This window comes from Tiliqua scincoides, chromosome 2 (genome assembly GCF_035046505.1).
Source record: "Tiliqua scincoides isolate rTilSci1 chromosome 2, rTilSci1.hap2, whole genome shotgun sequence".
Lineage (NCBI taxonomy): Eukaryota > Metazoa > Chordata > Lepidosauria > Squamata > Scincidae > Tiliqua > Tiliqua scincoides.
Genome location: NC_089822.1, coordinates 98,764,691 through 98,785,203, shown reverse-complemented (window position 1 = coordinate 98,785,203; position 20,513 = coordinate 98,764,691).

The following is a 20,513-nucleotide window of genomic DNA, read 5'->3' as shown; positions in this document are numbered from 1 at the left end:
GTGAATAATCCCTCCAAAATACTTGTGGCGGACGCACAGCCAATGTAGTATTCTCCTTCCCATCACTTTGAATGGGCTGGATAAATTTCAAGTCCTTAACTTAATCCCTTAGGTACAGCACAGTCTCCAGTCCCTGCCTTTTGCCAGGGGCATGAAAACAAGGGTGTATTTCTGCCACACACAGGTGTGGTACTCCTAGCCACCCACAGGTCCTCTTGCCTTGGCTCACAGAGAATACTATGACCAGTTGGAGGGCAAGTAGAGTTCACTGCACAAGAGCTAAAGTAGTTTGGATAGAAAACTAACTTTTCTGACATACAAAACCCTCTATGTTCAGTTGCCTTACGACGCAATCCTATTGCAACTCTGTGCTGGCGAAGCAACCATTCTGCTGTTGCGGGCTGTCACAAACAGGCTGCCGCAAAGCACATTGCGACTGCACACCAGTTAGTAGTGCTGACAGGCCTATGTTGTCCCACTGGTGCCAGCACAGGGAACAATCAACAAGGGAAGAGATGCCGCATTCATGTCCTGCATATAAACTTCCTGGTCTTGGGCTGACCACGGATGTCAAAGGCTTTTCTCACTCCCCAATCTCTTTATGATAGCCAGGCAACAGTCAATCACTGACACAAACTTCATTGCCGCCAACACGACTCATAATATCACAATATCTCATAATACATTGCAATATACTGATTTTTAATATTTGTATATGGTAGCTTTTGAAAAAATAGACATGTTTAAAAATGTCTAGCAGCCCAATCCTATGGGCACCTTCTGCTAATGAAATAAGAAGACTCTGGGCACAATCCTAACCGGGTCTACTCAGAAGTAAGTCCTATTTTGTTCAGTGGGGCTTACTCTCAGGAAAGTGTGGTTAGGATTGCAGCCTAACTCTGTCAGCACTTTAGCAACAACACATGCAGTGGGGCTACCAGCGCAAAAGGTGGCAATTATGCCTGTGTGCCAATGGAGCATCCTGCTACCCCTTGTCCCTGGCAGAGTCTCTCTCTTCTCCCTTCCCCCCACATGCACACTCCCTGGGAGTTTGAGAACTGCTGCTCTAGTCTATTTCTATCTGTCTGGGGACCAAATCCTAACCAAATTTCCAGCACTGGCATAGCTGTGCCAGTGGGACACGTGCTGCATCCTGCAGTTGGGTGGCCCTCACGGAAGCATCCTCAAAATAAGGGAATGTTTGTTCCCTTACCTCAGAGCTGTGTTGCCCTTATATCAGTGCTGGAAAGTGGGTTAGGACTGTGCCCTGGGTAATATCTTTTTAGATGACATCTTAAGAAATTATAATAGCTCTTTTAAATCAATAACCAATAACAGTTTGCATCACCCCCTACAGTCGAATGCATTCTCACTTCCACTTACTCTAGATCAGCCATTTTCAACCACTGTGCCGTGGCACACTGGTGAGCCACAAGTTGTCCACAGGTGTGCCACAGAATTTGGGGGAAGATTATTTATTAGTAAGGCCAATGGGGAAGTGAGCCCCCCACTGGCAGCATAGTGTCAAAAACCTGATGATGTGTCTTGACAATTTTAGTGTCTTGTCAGTGTGCCATGAGATGGAGATTAATAAAATCACTCCTCTAGATTGCTATCCTTCCTTTTATGGTGACACAAATCTGTTGCGATCTCACTTTCAGAACTGTGTAAGCTACCCTCAATAGCCTGTAATAGTCCTTACAAATGCGAGGATTTTAACGGCCTTACATTGTGTTCAGTGTAAATATAGGTACAATGAAGATGGTTAAGTTACAACACTCTGCAAAGCTCACAGTAATGAAACACCATACTTGAAATAAATGGCATGACATACACTGTGATAGTTGACAAAGAGTTGGCTACACATTACATTCAACACATCAGATGCAACCAGGTGTAAATCAGATGTAAGCACTCACAGTCAAGAATTCTGACGCTTCCCTGAAAGGAATCACACAAGTGCTTTTTCACACAAAGTGTGCAATTCATTACTCTTATATAGCCCCTTATGTGCTCCCATAGGAGTAGGGATGACCACAAATTTTGATGGCTTTAGGTGCAATCCTACGCATGTCTACTCAGAAGTCCCATTATGTCCAAAAGAGCTTACTTTCAGGAGCGTGTATATAGGATTGAAGGCCTTAAAAGGGCATTAGACAAAATCATACAGGTCAAGTTTATTAAGGTCTACTTGTAATGATTGTTATTGGCTACCTTCAGGTTCAGAAACAGGATGCCTCTGCATACCAGTTGTGGGGGGGGGGGGGGAGAAGAGGGCAACAACAGAGGGGGGATATTGCTTTCATCACCTGCTTGTGAACAGAGGCCTCTAGCTGGCCACTGTGGCACAAAGGATGTTTGGTCTGATGCAGCAGGACTCTTCGTATGTTTTTCTCCATCCGTTGCTTTTCTCCATCCGTTACTGACATAGCTTTGTAAACACAAGTGAGATTCAGCGTTAATTTGTGAGTTCAGGAAATGGTTTTCCCCAGGCTAGAAGAGATCAATTTAGAAATGAAGGATCTCACTGTAGATGTGATTTGGCAGAAATCCAAAAAAAACAAAGATCAGGAGTATCTGCTCTTTCTGACTCAGGTCTTATTTTGTATGAAAACATATGAATATTTATGGTTTCAAACATTCTTGTTTTGAATTTTTTAATACAGGAAATGGTCTTTTGCCATTGGTCCATCTAGCTCAATATTGTTGACACTAACTGGCAGGCAGGGCTGACCCTAGGGTGTTTTCAACAATTTTGCCCAATCAGGCCCCACACCCTGGGAAGTAGTTGACAGCGGTTGCTTTTCTGGGCAGGTTCACTATGTCAGGGGCCAGGAAAAAAGAATTAATTTACAATTCAAATTTACATAAATTTACATAAATGAAGGCATTAGAGAAACATATATGAATGAATGAATTTTACCTAACATTTATAATACAGATGAGAACTGTAATACAGGCATGTAGAACCACATGAGAACTATGAACCTCTTGCACAGTGAAAACATATGGATCAAGCCAGAAACACATGGAGACATAAGTTTTTCAGAGGCAATGTGGGGGAGGGGGGGTTAAAATAATGCCCAGGAAAAAGCAGAAAACACATGGAGACTATAAAAGACTTTATTTAATTCAGCCCACAGCTCACGTCTGGTGGTTGAGACTGGCAGTCATGGGTCAGCACAGGTTCCAACAGTTTCAGACGGGCCAAAGGCTCACTGGAAACTGGGAGCTCCCCACAGGCCAGATTGGGGGTCCCCAAGAGCCACAAATGGCCTATAGACCAGGGTTTGCTCACCCCGACCTAGACTGTATACTGTTTCCAAAAGTGGCCATGTCAATGCCCTTGGAAGGATTAGAAGCAGGATATGAAGCAGTCAGCTGCTCTCTATCTTCCCGCACCTAGTTACCTGGAGTGTGTTTCCTATAACAAAAAAGTTCCATTTTTGGCTATCTAGGCCAGGGATAGGCAACCTTAAACACTCAAAGAGCCATTTGGGCCTGTTTTCCGGAGAAAAGAAAACCTTGGGAGCCATAAGTCCCGTTATAGTCAATGGAGCTTACTGCAACATGAGAGCCCAAGCCTATGCATGTCTACTCATTATAGAGTCTCATTATAGCCAAAGGGGCTTACTCGAAGGAAATTGTGGCTAGGAGTGCAGCCTTTGAGCACAATCCTATGCATGTCTACTCAGGAGTAAGTCCCATTATAGCCAATGGGGCTTACTCCCAGGAAAGAGTGGATAAGGTAAGATGAGTGTGGGACTCAAGGCGACAGTGAGTGCCCCCTGAGGCCGCCTTGCTGGCGGGGGAGCTGCTGACTGAAGCGGGGGGGGGGCTAGAAAGGCCCTTCCAAGGCACAGAAGAGGTCCTGCCAGAAGGGAGCCGAGTGGGGCACAGGCAGAGAGGAGGCCGGCATGCTTTAGGATGGCGAGGGGAGAGGAGGCAGCGGCAGCAGGGGGCGCCCCTCACTTGAGTCCACGCGACACAGCTCGCTCCTCTCCCCAGCCAGGCTGAAAAAAGGCATGGAAAGGGGAGGCGCTTCCCTCCCGTTTCATAAGCCTTAGGGCAGGGAGCGCTGGGGCAGAGTGAGCGCTTCACGTGGGAAACTCTAGCTGGGTTCTGAGGGGGCCTGAGGGCTCTACGGAGGGGGGGGCTCTGAAACAGGGACTTGCTGTGGGTGGGCTAGAGCCTCCCCACCAGAGTCCTTTGAAAAGCACTTTCACCCGGACTCCAGAGCTGCAGCAGACGGCTGAAAGAGCCGGATGCGGCTCTGGAGCCGCGGGTTGCCGACCCCTGATCTAGGCTAACAACTATTGATAGGTCTATCCTTTATAAATCTGCCCTAATCATTAAATACACATGTCAGAGCTGGTGATTACCACAATCTTGTTACAATGAATTAATAATGTAAAACTGCTGGTTTAAATAAAATTATTTATTTGAAATATTGGTGTCCCACTTTGCCCCATCCCACTAGGACACATTCAAGGTTACTTACAGCAGAATTTGAAAACAATAATACAATTAATATTATTACAATAATTAATGATTAATATTATTATAATAAACATTATTATTTTTATATCCCATCTATTCCATGGGTTCAGAGCATCTTACAGCATTTTTTCCTAAAAGTTAGTAGACCACTCCCCAATGGGCTTACAATCTGAAAGAAAAATATTATTATTATTATTATTATTATTATTATTAATAACAGTATTTATATACCGCTTTTCAACTAAAAGTTAACAAAGCGGTTTACAGAGAAAGATCAAATAACTAAATGGCTCCCTGTCCCAAAAGGGCTCACAATCTAAAAAGATGCAAATGAATACCAGCAGACAGCCACTAGAACAGACAGTGCTGGGGTGAGGTGGGCAGTTACTCTCCCCCTGCTAAAAAAAAAGGAGTACCCACTTGAAAAAGTGCCTCTTACCCAATTAGCAGGGGTTAAAACCAACAAAATATTGGTTTGGGGATGGCCAAATGAACCCAAAATGACATTGTAAACATAAAAAAAAAGCTTAATTCAGGCGTGATGGAGCTCTGGTTAGTAGGGAGGCAGGTGTTGATTTCTCGCTCCTAGAATTCTTCTCCTTCCCAGCTTGTTGTACAACTTGGGACCCAAGTACCTCAAAGACCCTTCTCCCACATGAACACACCTGATGTCATGATCAGGTCCCTGCACCAGCAGGGCTAAAGTGGGCAATCAATGATCAGGAACAGGGCTCTCCAACCTTGGAATAATCTCCCTAGGAAGGTTGGCCTGGCACTGAGATTTTTTCTTTTCAGTGCCAGATGAATTTTTTTTGTTTGCCTAGGCATTTTAATACTGTTTCATTGCCGAATGGTTATTTACATTAAAAAAAATAATTTTATTGGTCTGTAACTGGTTTCCTTGATTCTTGTGTAAGTGGCTCCAGAAGTCTTGTTGACTGAATAGTAGGATAAAAATGCTAAAAAGAAAAATAAATAAATAAATAATCATGCCACCAAAAACCACACAGCAAGCACTTTCAAATAGCTCTAGAAAAGACCTGGCTGATCAGTCTGGTATAGCCCACACTTTTCCTAGAATCGCTCTGGTCCACCCGTGTGATTTCAATTTACAAAGTCAGAGTGTATGTTCTTAACATCAGTGCCTTGTTGAATCAGACTAACATTCACCTAGATCCACATTCTTTGCAAGAATAAGAGTTTAAGAACCACTCTTTTGGTTCAGCCCCAGATTCCCAGTAGTGCCCAGCCAGATGCGTATGGGAAACTTACATGCAGGGCATGAATACAGCATCCCTCCCCTTGTTGATTGTTCTCATCTTCTGGTATTCAGTGATATACTTCCTCTAAACTGGAAGGCTTCATTTCATTATCCTAGTTGAAAACTACTAAGTGGATCACAACCAGTTTTCTGCCTTGCCCTATTCTAGAAACATCAGTTGACCATCAGAGCCAATTAACAATCAAGTTGAACAAGATGGCCATCTCTTCACTTGATGCAGCACAGTTGCATTTACATTACAGTATTTTGCTTTGTGACAGCCCTGGAGGAGAGATTTATACTGCTGTAGCAAATTAATAAATGCAGCAGAAATCTCACCCCTTCCTCACTGGTCCAACGTGCTTAATTTTTAAAAGTCCATGCTGATCACACAGTTGCCTGGTGTGTTCTGCAAGTTGCATTCCAGGGAGAGGGGAAAAAAAAAATAAAACCAGTCTGATCAAATGCTTGCAACAGAAAGCAGCGTTCCGAACCACTGCACTTATTTGGAGTCAGTGAAACTTCACTAAGTACACAAAAATGTGTATCCCACATTTCAACAGCTGAAACTAGTGGGTTACAGAAAAATGTGGGTGTAGCAATTTCCCTTTGAGTAAGTATTTCCTGTCCCCTCTCTAATTAAATGTCGTCATCCCCCCAAAAAAGTCTCAGCCTATTTCTAATTTCTCTTAAACCAGTCAATATAGGAATTTATCAGGAACAATGGATCTGGTGAGTTCCCATCTTTACACTTTTTTTCTGGGTATATTATTTTTGGGGAAAAAAATTGAACTTGCTTATGAATTTAGGAGTGATTGTTTTAAATGTTACACCACCTTTCTGTGTTATCCTGACATATTTGTCTCAGTTCGGCCAAGCCATAATTTGGATGGAAAGCCAGAATTTGTGAGTCAAGCTGGAATATTTTAAATAAAAGTCTGCTGCAACATTTTCACTCAGTACAGCACATGCTTGACCCCATGCACGCTTCCCGGATCCCCAGATCTGTGGGTCTGGGAATCTGGGGTCTGGGAATGCATGCATTAGGGTCGAGCTTGTGCAGTACTGAGACAAATCAGCATTTCACATTCCTGTGAAATGAGAGACTGACAAGTGGGGGTGATGTGGTAGCTGCTCCTCATGGGCTTTCCTAAGATAAGCAACTTGGTGCTGTGTCAGTTTGGTCACAAGATCATAATGATAATCTATAAATCTATCATGCAGCCATATATGAAATACTGGAGACAGCTGCGGTTGCCCATATTAAAAAAAAGGCAAGGTTAGCTGGAAAAAGTACAAAAAAGAAAGAAAATAATAAAACAGCAGAGAGTCCTCTGCCACTCTTCACTGATTTGATTAGTTGTGATTTTATGGGAAAGCTGTAATAAATGTGTCAGTTTTTAAAAAAACATATGCTCAGTTCTAACAAAGTTCTATGGCACAAAGTTTTTGTTTTTGCTACAACAGGCTGACATTCCTCTGTATTTCAACAAAAGGAAAAAAAATATGTAAAGGAGTTGGAACACATTTCCAAAAAGGGAAGGCTAAAGCATTTGGGGCTTTTTGGTTTAGGCTGGAAAACAGATGACTAAGGAGAGTGCGTGAACATGACAGAGAAGTACAGAATTATGACTGGTGTTGAAAGATTAGATCGACTTTTTTCTTCCCTTTCTCATACTACTAGAAGTTGAGATGCCCAATGAAATTGGCTGGCTCTAAGGTGAGGAGGGATCAAAGAAAATACTTCTTCACATAATTCATCCTTGCCACAAGATGTGGTGATATCCATTAGCTTAGACTCCATTCTCACATTATGCAGAGGGAAGCTGTTAGCTGTGCTGGTAGAATTCTGTTCCACTTCAGAATGCAGGGGTGCAATCATATTTTAATTTAGGGTACTTTCCCATGCTCCTCCCCAAACCACCCTCACTGCATGTAGCAAATGAGCACATTGGAAGAGAGATTTAAGTGTCAAACTGCTCCCTGATTTGTTGGCTTACTTCTGCATCCAGGACATCTTTTTATACGGGGAAGACTCAAAAATATGAGTCCCCATCCGAAGTGGAACAGTCTAGAATTCTGCTACCTCAGCTTCTCATCGCACTGCATGGATTCAAGAAGGTGTTAAAAAAGAATTGGACACATTTGTGGAGGATTGGTCTGTCAATGGGGTTCTCAACTCTGGCTGATGCTATTCTGGAAATTTTTTTCTCTTCAATGTGCTATAACGTCCTTCAATCAAGAAGGCCTTGTTAAAATCCCCAGGATTGCTGTCAGAAGTCACTTGGCAATTGATGCTTAATCCTGGAGAATGCAGGCCAGTCCTGAAGGACTGGGAACCCTACCTGTCGATGATTAGCCATGATAGCTAAATGGAACCCATATCCAGAAGCAGTATATCTTTGCTTAACAGATACAGGGGACAAACAACAGAGGAGTCCTGGTGTTTTCCTGCCTTGTTTATAAACTTTGCAAAAGCATCTGGCTGGCTATCACTCAAAACAGATTGCTGGACTAGATGGACCTTTGGTTCACTCCAACAGAGCCCTTGTTATGCGGTTCAAGATATTTTCATTGTGTGACAAAGCAGAAAACTATTTTTTGCCAAAGGATCAAGTTCTTTCAGGTGCTCTTTTCTTACCAGCCCAACTTCTTGGGTGGTATAATACTGGCCTCTAGAGTTATGACTCAGAACGTTCCTTGGCTCTGAAGATCAAGGAGTGTGCCTCTCTTTGCACATACAAAATATCCTGCCATTTTTACAGAGAAACCTATGTGATATGTCCTCAGTGGAGTCGCTAGGGGTGTGTGGGCCACCGGGTGATGCGCACGGGGGGTGACGAGTACTGGGGGTGACACACTAAAATTGCAGTGGTTAGGAGTAACCCCATCATATTATATACCATTGGATGCAGAATTTCCAGCAGAATGCAATGCAAAAAACCAGAGTGAAATATCTCTTCTATCAAAAGTTATGCCCCAAAAACTGGAGAACAAAAATGCATGGATCCCTATGGAAAGTGAAAGTGAGCCGTATCGCACATTTATTCGCAATTAGGCAAGCATGCCTTAGTCTGTCAGAAAGGGCAGGATGAGAGGAATCCAATGACACCAGAATGGTCCTGATCCAATGAATGCAGCCCCCAAAAACACCTGAGAAGGAAGTTCCTCCCTCCAAGCAGATGAATGTATTGAGCCCTATGAAAAGCGAAACTATGCCTCACGGTTGCGTTTACTCACGAGTAAGCAAACATGACTTGGCTGGTGTGGAAGATCAGGTGAAAGAGAGCGCAAGGCTACCAGAATGGTCCTGATCCTATGCACTTGGAGTTATACAAGTGCTCCAGAAGGCAGCCCACCCCACTAAAAAGGATCAAAACAGAGGCTTCAGCTGATAAGGTGAACCCTTTTGAGACTTGCAAAGCCAGGTGGATCCTGACAGTGATCTGGTTTAAACAGAAGTTCTTAAATTGAACTGGGCACTGGGTTGGGCTGAACACCTTACTGATTTTGGAGGGGGGGTTACTGCAGGCAGGCTACAGAGGAAATTCACTGGTGGACCAGGGCTGGCTTCTGCTTATTTAATTATTTGTTTTACTTTAATTATTTATAATTTGCCTGATGATGTCACTTCAACCATTACATTACTTCTGGTGGGTCTTGGACAGATTGTCATTCTAAAAAGTAGGTCCCAGTGCTAAAAGTTTGAGAACTGCTGCAATAAGGTGTTAGTAAGTTGACACCTGGGAGGTGTGTGACACTAGTGACCAAAATCACAGTTTGGAGGAATAATACCATCGTGTTCTATCAATCAATACGTAATTTCATGCAGAATGTGTTCTATCAAAAGGTACAACCAAAAAACCAGTGGGGGCAGAGTGATGGTACATCACCACGCCCACCACCTGGGGTATTGCTCCACCCACTGCATGGGGGGTGGCGCACTGGCATCCCACACCGGGTGACGCAAACCCTAGTGATGCCACTGTATGTCCTTATGTTCAAGTGCTGCCAGCTGTATTTTGTACCAAAACTGAATTTGTACAGCACGATAGAATCCCATGTAATTGCCTTTTGGTTTGAAGCAGCATTTCAAATATTTCTGAGCTGTAAGAAAATATGGTAGACAAATCCCTACCAGAAGAATGTGGTATAGTGTAGCATTTCTCGACGCTTGTTCCCCAATGCACCATTTCACATGGTCCACCTACTGGAAGTAAGCGTTGATGATGTCATCACCAGTTACTTTCTGGGGTGGGAGGCCATATATGAGCAACAAACACTAGTAAGAGGCTCTGGGTGAATGGGAGAGCTTTTTAAGAGTATGCAAAAAGCATGCTTTGGAGCTTTGCCCACCAAGCCAAGCCTTCTACTGCTGTTTGTTGCATCACATCACTGGTCATGATGCTGGACGTTAGGGTCCCACCAGTACCACCAGCCATGACCTCATGTACCACTGGTGATACCCATACCACTGGTTGAAAAACACTAGTATCAAGGATAGAATGCTGGGCTTGGAGCAGAGACTTGAGTTAAAACCCCTGCTCAGCTATTAAGCTCATCACTGGGTGATCTTGGACCAGTCACCATTTTTCAGCCGAATCATCATCACAAGATTACTGTGAGGGGGAAAATGGGATAAAAAGAACAAATTTCATGTGCCTTAGAGCTTTTCATCCTTTATGTAGAAGTACAACTTTTGTGAGCCACTGACACAACCCACTGCCTCCAAAGAACAGATGCGTGTGGGAATGGACAGCTCACCATACAGTGGTTTCTGCAGTTGGGAAGGGTATTCTCTAGCTGCTGCGGTTCCCTAGTCTTTCCCATCTTGCCTAATCTGCCCCTCTTTTGAAGGGGAGGGTTCCAGCTGGCCACACAGCTGCCTCTTACTGCTGGAACACTGCCACCCCAGCCCTTTCCACTTCTGGTGGGGTCAGGCAGATCAGAGATATCTGTACACTTAGTTCCTGTGACAGCAGTGGCACGTCATTTCACTCACCTGTGAGGGCCACATACCATTTGCTGTACTGTGAGGTACTACAATACTTGGCTGAAAAGCATTCCTCCAGGAGTGTGAGCTGGAAAGTTCCTAGTTCAAATCTGCAAAGTGTTTAAGCACATTGCCTATGCTTTTAGTCTGCAATTTCAGGGATGATAAGAATAATCCTGATTTATTTTACAGGGTTGTTTTAAGGGGTTAACCCCACAAAGTGAACTTTTCGAATGTTTAAATGCTAGTACTGGTTAAATGGTATAAATGCTCTCACTGTTTCTATTGGGACTATCATAGGTCTGGATGCAGCATATTCCATCTGCTACCTAGCTATTTCTGGTGAAGGGCTCTGGTGAATTTCTATTCAGGCCCTTTAGAAAATGTTGATGTTAAACTTCTAGAATTGTTTTTCATTCTGCCTGAAATGAAAGATGTAATAAGAACGACTGGAAAAGATTGTGCTGTTATTAGCAGCCAATTCAGAAAATGTGTTCTCTTAACCTGGTTTTAGTCAAATCCTGAAGAATCTGTTCATCCACTTGCCTATTAAACAAACACTCCAAATGAGGTAAAAAGGCCCTTGCTCGCCACCACCCCTCCCATTGGTTCCTTTCAGTTTCAAGCACACCTTATTCTTTTGTTAAAAGGGTCCTGTTTGCTCAGAATCCGAATATTCTGACTTGGGGCTGCATAAGCTAAATTAGATGGCCTTAAAATACAAAGTGCAACAGTGATATTATTGGCAGAGGTGGGAGAAAACACATAACAAAATAAGAACACATAACACTGCTTTCTACACTTCTCACTTTTGTGAAACCTGAAATCTGAGAAAAAATAAAACCATTTTATTTGGGTTTTATTTATTATTTAATGGGGAGTGCTTCTACTGACACTATACCACTATATCATCTACCTAGTACAGTTTTAAAGCAATTATGATTTATATTTGAAATGTAAATTTGGAATTAAGACACATAATACTGCTTTCTGCACTTCTAACTTTGGAAAACACCAAAATCAACGGAAGTATAAAACCGTGTTCTTCCACCTCTAATTATTGGTCTTACAGTTGAATAAATGTAGCAGCTAATTTTTTTCTGGCTTATTTTTCTGATCTTTCATTTTGCTGTAAAGGCTTACAGATGATTTGAAACAAACTGATAGACTTAATATCAAGCAGCAATTCCTAAAGAGTATGTCATGTTCGGAGAGAAGGGGTGGAGTGGGCCTTGAAGAATCAAGCCACCATGTTGGATACACTCACCACCACCACCACTCTCAGAGGCCTTTGTAGCATGGATCCTTTATTAATATGTGGGTGGGGGCACAATGCCTTTACCCCCAAGGGAGGAGGGTAAGACCGCACACCAGGATTCCCAGCTGTTTCCCTGAAAAGATTTGTGCTGCAGCTGAGGCATAGAGACATCCCTATGATATTGCCATTGCTCGGAAAGCACAGTTGATTCCCGACTATCCATTTATTTTAAATCCTACGTTCTTTGCAAAACAAAACTCAGTGTTGCTTACAGGAAAAAAAAAAACTTCTGCAATAATAAACACAGCAATTAAAGCAGCTCTGATAACAAACCACATATTGAACAGAAGAAGGAAAAGCACAGTAGCAGCAACAACAATAAAAAAGGAAATCTGAACCAATCAGAAGCAACCCAAAGAAATTCAGCAGCCTCTACTGGAAATATTAACTGGGTAAGGTGCCTGCCCATAGCAGATTGAAATTGACCGGGGTGGGGGAGGAGAGGGGGAGAATGTAAGAGAAAGAAACTCTGAGTGTGATGTGTCTCTCCACTTTTAATCGGGGGGGGGGGGGGAACCTATGCTTCACTGCTCAAAAGTTAGGAAACAATACCTTGAAGTTGTTATTATTGTTGTGGTTTATATGGTATCATCACTATACATGGCACCTGACAGAGTAGCATCAGCAAAAAAAAAATATAAAATACAAGTTCCCTGCCCCCAGCGAGCTTACATTCTAAATATCAACAGCAGAGGAGAGGGAAAAGTGGACTAGGAGAGAGAAAGAGAAAGGGAAGGGGAGGGATGGCTTCATCCTTAAGGCCCCATTCAGGTAAGCATTATATACACTGGCTCACAGCAGCCGTTCAGAGTTTCAGGAAAGGGTCTTTCCTATCTCTAGATGCCATGGATTGAACCTGGCACCTGGTGCATGTAAAAACATTGGCTCTTTGAGTTCACTGAGCTACAGCCCCTCTACAAAGTGAACAAGCAACTGAGAGAGGGGAGGACTGGAAGAGATCAGCATAACAAGGGGTGCTCATATGTAAGGATGAACAGGGAAAAGTCAATGCAGCCTGTCAAATTTTTAAGTCTAATAAATAATTGTGATCCTGTTTTCATTGTTTTTTTAAATAGATTTTTTTTTAAAAAAAGAAGTATTGCAATCAAATGCTCATATGTAAGGATGAATGGGGAAAGTCAATGTAGCCTGTCAAATTTTAAGTCTAATAAATAATTGTGATCCTGTTTTCATTGTTTTTTTAAATAGATTTTTTTAAAAAAAGAAGTATTGCATTCAAATGCTCTATGCAAATCAATCATGTCAATAACCTGGTCTTCAAAAGTCATGTAATTAAATTTGTCTGCTTTTGTACACACATGCTACACCCTCTTTTGTGAGGAATTGTGCTGAAATGATGGCAGCCTCCAGAGGACCACCCAGAGTCAAAAGAAGGAATGCTTTCACACAACTGACAGCCTCTGGGCTGGAGTTTTTTTCATGTTCCTTTAAGTCTGTCATTCATAAAACAATAGATTCCTGTACTGGTGGCAAAGTTCAGTTTTCTGCCATTTCATGCTGCTGACAAAAAAAAAAAAAAAAAAGCCTACATCAAGATGAGGGAGGGACATTTTCCAAGGAATACATGACTGAGATAAGCCAGCTACTAATTTATTTCCTGAAGGTAGACCACAGAAGTACCCTCCAAAATAGCAAACAAAGGTCACACTGCAAGAAATGTACAAGTCAAGATAATACTAAAAATGGACTCAGAAGTTCAGCATTGATCTGTCAGAACGCAGAAGATCTAAGAGGATGCTTCTCCAACTCCATCATCTCAGTTTGCAACCCAATCCTAACCTGCGCTGGAACAGGCAGGCTGGCTGGCTTGCACTGTATGCAGAGCAGGGTTGGGGCTGGTTACAGTGCAACCTGGGGCAAGGGGAATCATTTTCCCTTAACCCCTGTCACACAGCAGTGGCCCAAATGGGGCTACTCAGATCTACCCTACCTAAAGAAGTGGTGCAGATCCAAGTGGCCCCGTGCTAGGCTGGGCTGCCTGGGAAGGGGGGGGGTCCAGCCTAAGAGCCAGATCCTGGCACCACCCTCCTCCCTGGTTGTGCCCCCCCACAGGTCCCCCTGCCATCTTCCCTCCCCCCACCACGGAATGCTCCAGTACTGTCCTCGTCCTCCCCACCCCACACCAACCTAGGGAGCCTGGCATGAACTTACCTCTCCGTGTCAGTGCAGAGTACCAATTTGGCCACTGCAGGGCCCAAACACGGACAGACAGGTTGGCGCAACTTGGCCCAGTGCAATCCTAGGATGGCGCTCTTGATCTCAGCTTTTATAAAACCCCCTGCTCTTTTTGGCTCAATTCATGCCTTGCCAGTGTAATTCAGTTGCTGCTGCTTCTTGGCAGATACTGCTGCACTAGTTGGTAAAGTTTATATGAGAAACGCCTGACTTTATACATAGATTAAATATAGGAGGTAAGGTTTCTCCTCTGTGTTAAGAGTGGCAGCACCAGAAAAAGAAAAGAAATATGAGGGTAGAGAGCATTTCTGGGTGAGCAAACTTTATCCCACATGTTAGAATTCTGAAAGAAAAACAATGGTGTATTTCACATTAATACTGCTATCCTAAATATAAAGCACTTTGAGTATATAAAAAGTATCTTTTCTTGAAGTTACCACAGGGGTCCAACAATATGGTGGTCCTGCAGGGGGACAAACTACTTCTCTGAGGCGTCCTTGCCCTCTCACACCCTCTATGGTGCCACCAATTGCAGAAGAACAGCCCCTTCACTGCATTTTCAGACATGGGGCCTCAACCTGTCATCCCTTTTAAACTTCATTCATATTTTTTGTCCTCTTATTTCTTTAAAAAAAAAAAATTCAACACAAAAATGGAGGTGATGCAGCAGAGTAGCCAACCTGAAGTCAAGTCCTCGCCTACAAACAGAATACCAATGATCTTACAGCACAACCCTATGTTTACTCAGGAGTAGGTGCACCTTCCCAGCAAGTTCAAAGGGGTATCTGTCTGATTTCTGTAGGAACTTTTAAAGCCCTGATAAGTGAAAAAGGAAAGTCCCAAGGAGCTTACAACCCAAATTGGTGGATTCCTTTTTCCTTGTAAGAATAAAGGGTGGCAGAGGGGGGAGTGTTAATTCATAGTTTATTGAGAATGCAGGCCAGGGAAGTACTTTTGTCAGTTTGCTGTTGTAACTTTGCATTAAATAGGTTGTTATTAAATAGGTAAAGGCTGGAATACCTCCATTTCAGTACATGTGTGGCATTTTGTCACCATGCCCAAAGGTTTTGGGTACAGGGAGACTGAAAGGTAATCTTTGGCAGCAGCAAAAGGATTTGACTAGTAAATCACAGCTTTTCACTTCCTGGATTACCAGCTGACAACAAAGCTGCTGTGTACTTTGGTGGCAAAAAAGCAGGAATTGATGTGTTTTTGTGTGCATATAAAAGGGGGGGGAAGACACTTCTTTCGCCTGATTCAATCTCCTTCCACTATCTTGTTTGCAGATGTTTGCACTCCTGGTACTGCAGAATGATCGTTTTGGGTATGTAAAATCCTGTTTGAATAGCAGTAATAAAGACAAGCCACACAAGGGCTGTTCCCCATCTCCCCAGCAAATAAGACATGCTTGTGTCCTGTCATATCCTTCTCTTGTCATCTGAGATAATAACAAAAATAACAAACTTGCATTAAGATTGCCTGTCAGGGAAGTCTGCCAGTTTGTGTCCTGACATATTTACACTTCAGTTCTACTCACATACCACCGCATTTCAGTTTTGGGGCCTTGACTGTCAACACATTATGTGCTTCTTTAATTGCCAGTCTGTCAGCCAAGTTCACAGTCATCAGCTGGGGGGTGATAAATGCTGTAGCAGAAAGACAGCATAAATGACCAACTGTGTGCCTCCCCCACCAGGTGTAAGTACATTTGAACCATCTCGGTATAACAAACATATATTTAGTGAGCACCCTCCATTCTTTTGAGATAAAACAGGGATTTCTTCCTGATGCACAATTTCAGATGTAAGCAAACTACAGATAATTGCCAAGTGACCAGAAAAAAAACCTGACCTGAACTGCTCCTGTGCTTGAGCTGCAAAAATAAGTGGAACATGGAACCTTATTCAGATATGGAATACATGGGTGGGAAGCAGGAACACTGGTCCTTAATGTATTCTCCTTAATACAGGCATAGAGGCTACATGTATACAATTTACATAAGTAGGACTCTTTCTTGGGAATTCCATATATTCTATTTAACGTATTAATAAAGCTCACTTTACCTGCTAATGACTGCACATCAAGCTGCTGTTAAAGGCATAGCTACATAAGAACAGCCCCACTGGATGAGGCCATAGGCCCCTCTAGTCCAGCTTCCTGTATCTCACAGCGGCCCACCAAATGCCCCAGGGAGCACACCAGATAACAAGAGACCTCATCCTGGTGCCCTCCCTTGCATCTGGCATTCTGACATAACCCATTTCTAAAATCAGGAGGTTGCGCATACACATCATGGCTTGTAACCCGTAATGGACTTTTCCTCCAGAAACTTGTCCAATCCCCTTTTAAAGGCATCCAGGCCAGATGCCATCACCACATCCTGCAGCAAGGAGTTCCAGAGACCGACCACACGCTGAGTAAAGAAATATTTTCTTTTGTCTGTATCTCTCCAATCCGCCGTTGCATCCCCAGCACGTCCCGTGGGGACCCTCCTAAAAATTTTAGTGGATGTCCCCTGGTTCTGGTGTTATGTGAGAGTGTAAAGAGCATCTCTCTATCCACTTTATCCTTCCCATGCATAATTTTGTATGTCTCAATCATGTCCCCCCTCAGGCATCTCTTTTCTAGGCTGAAGAGGCCTAAACGCTGTAGCCTTTCCTCATAAGGAAGGTGCCCCAGCCCAGTAATCATCTTAGTCGCTCTCTTTTGCACCTTTTCCATTTCCACTATGTCCTTTTTGAGATGTGGTGACCAGAACTGGACACAATACTCCAGGTGTGGCCTTACCATCGATTTGTACAATGGCATTGTATTAGCTGTTTTGTTCTCAATACCTTTTCTAATGATCCCAAGCATAGAATTGTCCTTCTTCACTGCCGCCGCACATTGGGTCGACACTTCCATCGACCTGTCCACCACCACCCCAAGATCTCTCTCCTGATCTGTCACAGACAGCTCAGAACCCATTAGCCTATATGTGAAGTTTTGATTTTTTGCCCCAATGTGCATGACTTTACACTTACTTACATTGAAACACATCTGCCATTTTGCTGCCCATTCTGCCAGTTTGGAGAGATCCTTCTGGAGCTCCTCACAATCACTTCTGGTCTTCACCACTTGGAAAAGTTTGGTGTAATCTGCAAACTTTGCCACCTCACTGCTCACCCCTGTCTCCAGGTCATTTATGAAGAGGTTGAAAAGTACCGGTCCCAGGACAGATCCTTGGGGCACACCGCTTTTCACTTCTCTCCATTGTGAAAATTGCCCATTGACACCCACACTCTGTTTCCTGGTCTTCAACCAGATCTCAATACAGGAGAGGACCTGTCCTCTAATTCCCTGACTGTGGAGTTTTTCAGTAGCCTTTGGTGAGGGACCATGTCGAACGCCTTCTGAAAGTCCAGATATATAGTGTCTCCCGCATCCACATGCCTGTTGACCTTTTCAAAGAATTCTAAAAGGTAGTGAGGCAAGACATACCCTTATAGAAGCCTTGCTGATTCTCCCTGAGCAAGGCCTGTTCGTCTATGTGTTTTGAGATTCTATCTTTGATGAGGCATTCCACCTTCTTACTCAGTATAGATGTTAGGCTGACTGGCCTATAGTTTCTTGGGTCCCCCCTCTTTCCCTTTGCCAAATGCTGTGGGAGGAAGACGAAAGTCAGTCAACCTTTTACAGACAAGAGCTCAGTACTGAAATTGGATTAAAAGGCACCTGTCCTCGTGCATGAACAAAGGAACTGAAGCATCACTGTGCTAAAAAACAACAGAGCACCTGTTCTAGGCACAATGTAGAGCCTGCACCTTCCCCAGGATCACCCACTGGCCATACCCCTTCTGGTCTGTTTTGGATGTCCTCCACTTTGATTTAATGCCACTGTGGGTCCAAAACACCCCACTTCTTCGCAGAGCAGATCTAGGTGTATCATTTGTGCCTCTACATTTGCGCATCATTTGTACAGGTCACTGAAACAGAAGACTCCAGAAAAAGCAATTGAGAGGTGGTCCTGAGCAGTTCTGTCTCTCTGGGGGAATATGAAAGGGTCTCAAAATTGGTATGCAAGGTACAGAAGATCTCTGAAGTCATAGGCTGCCATTTATCCAGGTTTCTGGGGCATTCCCTGACTCACTCCTCCAACTTCTTATGCACACTAAAACCTCCTAACATAGGGAATCTCCTGGCTTTGTCCTCAAAGGCCAAAGCTGTTGTACCCAAATGTGGTAGCACTCATCACCTTCCTGGATCCTCTTTAAGACGTATTTTAAAAAAGCATCCAAAAATGTAAAAGCTGGGGGGGGGGAGCATTAACTGCCTGAGGGCACAATCCTAACCAGGTCTACTCAGAAGTAAGTCCTATTTTGTTCAATGGGGCTTACTCTCAGGAAAGTGTTGTTAGGATTGCAGCCTGATACTATAACCAAACCTGAATGCTGCAAATTCTTTTCTTTTCTGGTGCAAACTGCACAGGTGCTGGAGCTGCATAAATAGCTCAGGGCCCAATCCTATCCAACATTCCAGCAACAGTGCAGCCACAATGCAGCATCGAGGTAAGGGACCAAATGCTCCCATACCTTGAGGAGGCCTCTGTGACTGCTTCCCCACCACAGCTGCAGCTGCACTGGAAAATTGGATAGGATTAGGCCCCTAGTGTGCTCCAATAACACAAGGCACCATAACCATAGAAGCACTGGATTCAGATCCTGCTGTGTCATTGGTGCAAATTCCTGAAAAAAGGAGAGACTCCAAAGTATCACTGACCACACCAGGCACATGCCTGACAACAGAGTGTTGTTACCTAGATGAGGACAGCGGCATAGCTAAGGTGGTGCAGGGGTAGCAACTGCACTAGGCAACAAGCTTTAGGGAGGCAATAAGCTGAGCTTGACACTAGCGGCCAAAATTGTGAAAACCTCGATATGTACAATTAATACCATCATCATTGGAAAGATAATTTAATGCTGAATGCAATGAAACAAACCATGTTGGTATATCTGTATTCTGTCAAAAGTTGTGGCCAATTAACCAGAAAATATTTTCATTGTTCTGGTATATACAAATAATACCATCATACATTATATATCATTGGAAAGGTAATTTAATGCTGAATGCAATGAAACACATGACCAACTAACCAGAAAACTTTTAATGTGTTTATTTAATAAATTAAATTCAATTTTGTGTGCGGTGCTGGGAGAGGCTACCAAATCTTCCTTGACCCTGAGTAGCAGATGTCTTAACTATGCCACTGCCCCACTTTCACTTTTCCTTTTCACTTTCACTCGCCCCATTTTCACTTTTTAAGAAGTCTGTGACATCACTTCTAGAAGTGATATCACTTCCAGGGCATCATTTTGCACTTGGCACCAGGCCACATTAGCTACATCACTGGTGGGGGGGGGGGGGAAGCATATCCGGAGGGCAGAGTGGGAGAGAGTTTGGGTTGTGATGGCACTGAAGTCAAAATACGCATAAAGAGATCCCAATGCTGAAGCCAAAGAAAGAGAGACAAAGCAGGAAAGGAGAACAATTACAGAGTAGATTTGCAAAAATATCATTCTGGAATAGGCAGCATTGTGTCCCGGAGCAAGTGGTCCTGCAGTATGTTACGTGTATATGTTTGTGGGGGGCAAGGGAGCTTTGAAAAGAGGCAATTGTATATGGAAAGACCTGTTATGGATTTGCACAGAGAGAAAAAGGGGGTCCAACCAGGATGCTGAGGTACAGCACCTCTGACAGAGGAGATAGTGGGATGATACACCAACGAAATGGGGTGCCATGACATAGCAGGCTCCCTGCTTTGCTGAACCCTGCTGTGGTCTTGGACTGGCAGGGCTGAGGGGGACGGAACCGACAGTGACAGTTATAATTGAGTGTGGCTTGGAGGATGCCGAGCGTCCTGCTGTATGTGCACAAGCCAGTTCCGTTCTCGCAGTGTGGCCTCAACCACGTCCCACTCTCACTACAGTCCATCGCAACAGACCCTTGGGAGCGACTGCAGAGGAGGCAGAAATGAGGACGCTCTGTCCAGTAGCCAGCTAGAGGAAGCACAAAGCACCAAGCCTTGCAGGAGGCCTCACGGCCAGGGCCCCTCCCTTCAGAGCCATTGGGGGGCTGAGCAAGGAGGGTGCCCTTGGAAGCTGTGGTGAGGCTCCTTGCAAGACTCAGTGCTTTGCACCCCTCCAGCTACGCCACTGGCTCCACTGACTCTGACTACAAACCTAGCCACACTTACCTAAGAGCAAGGC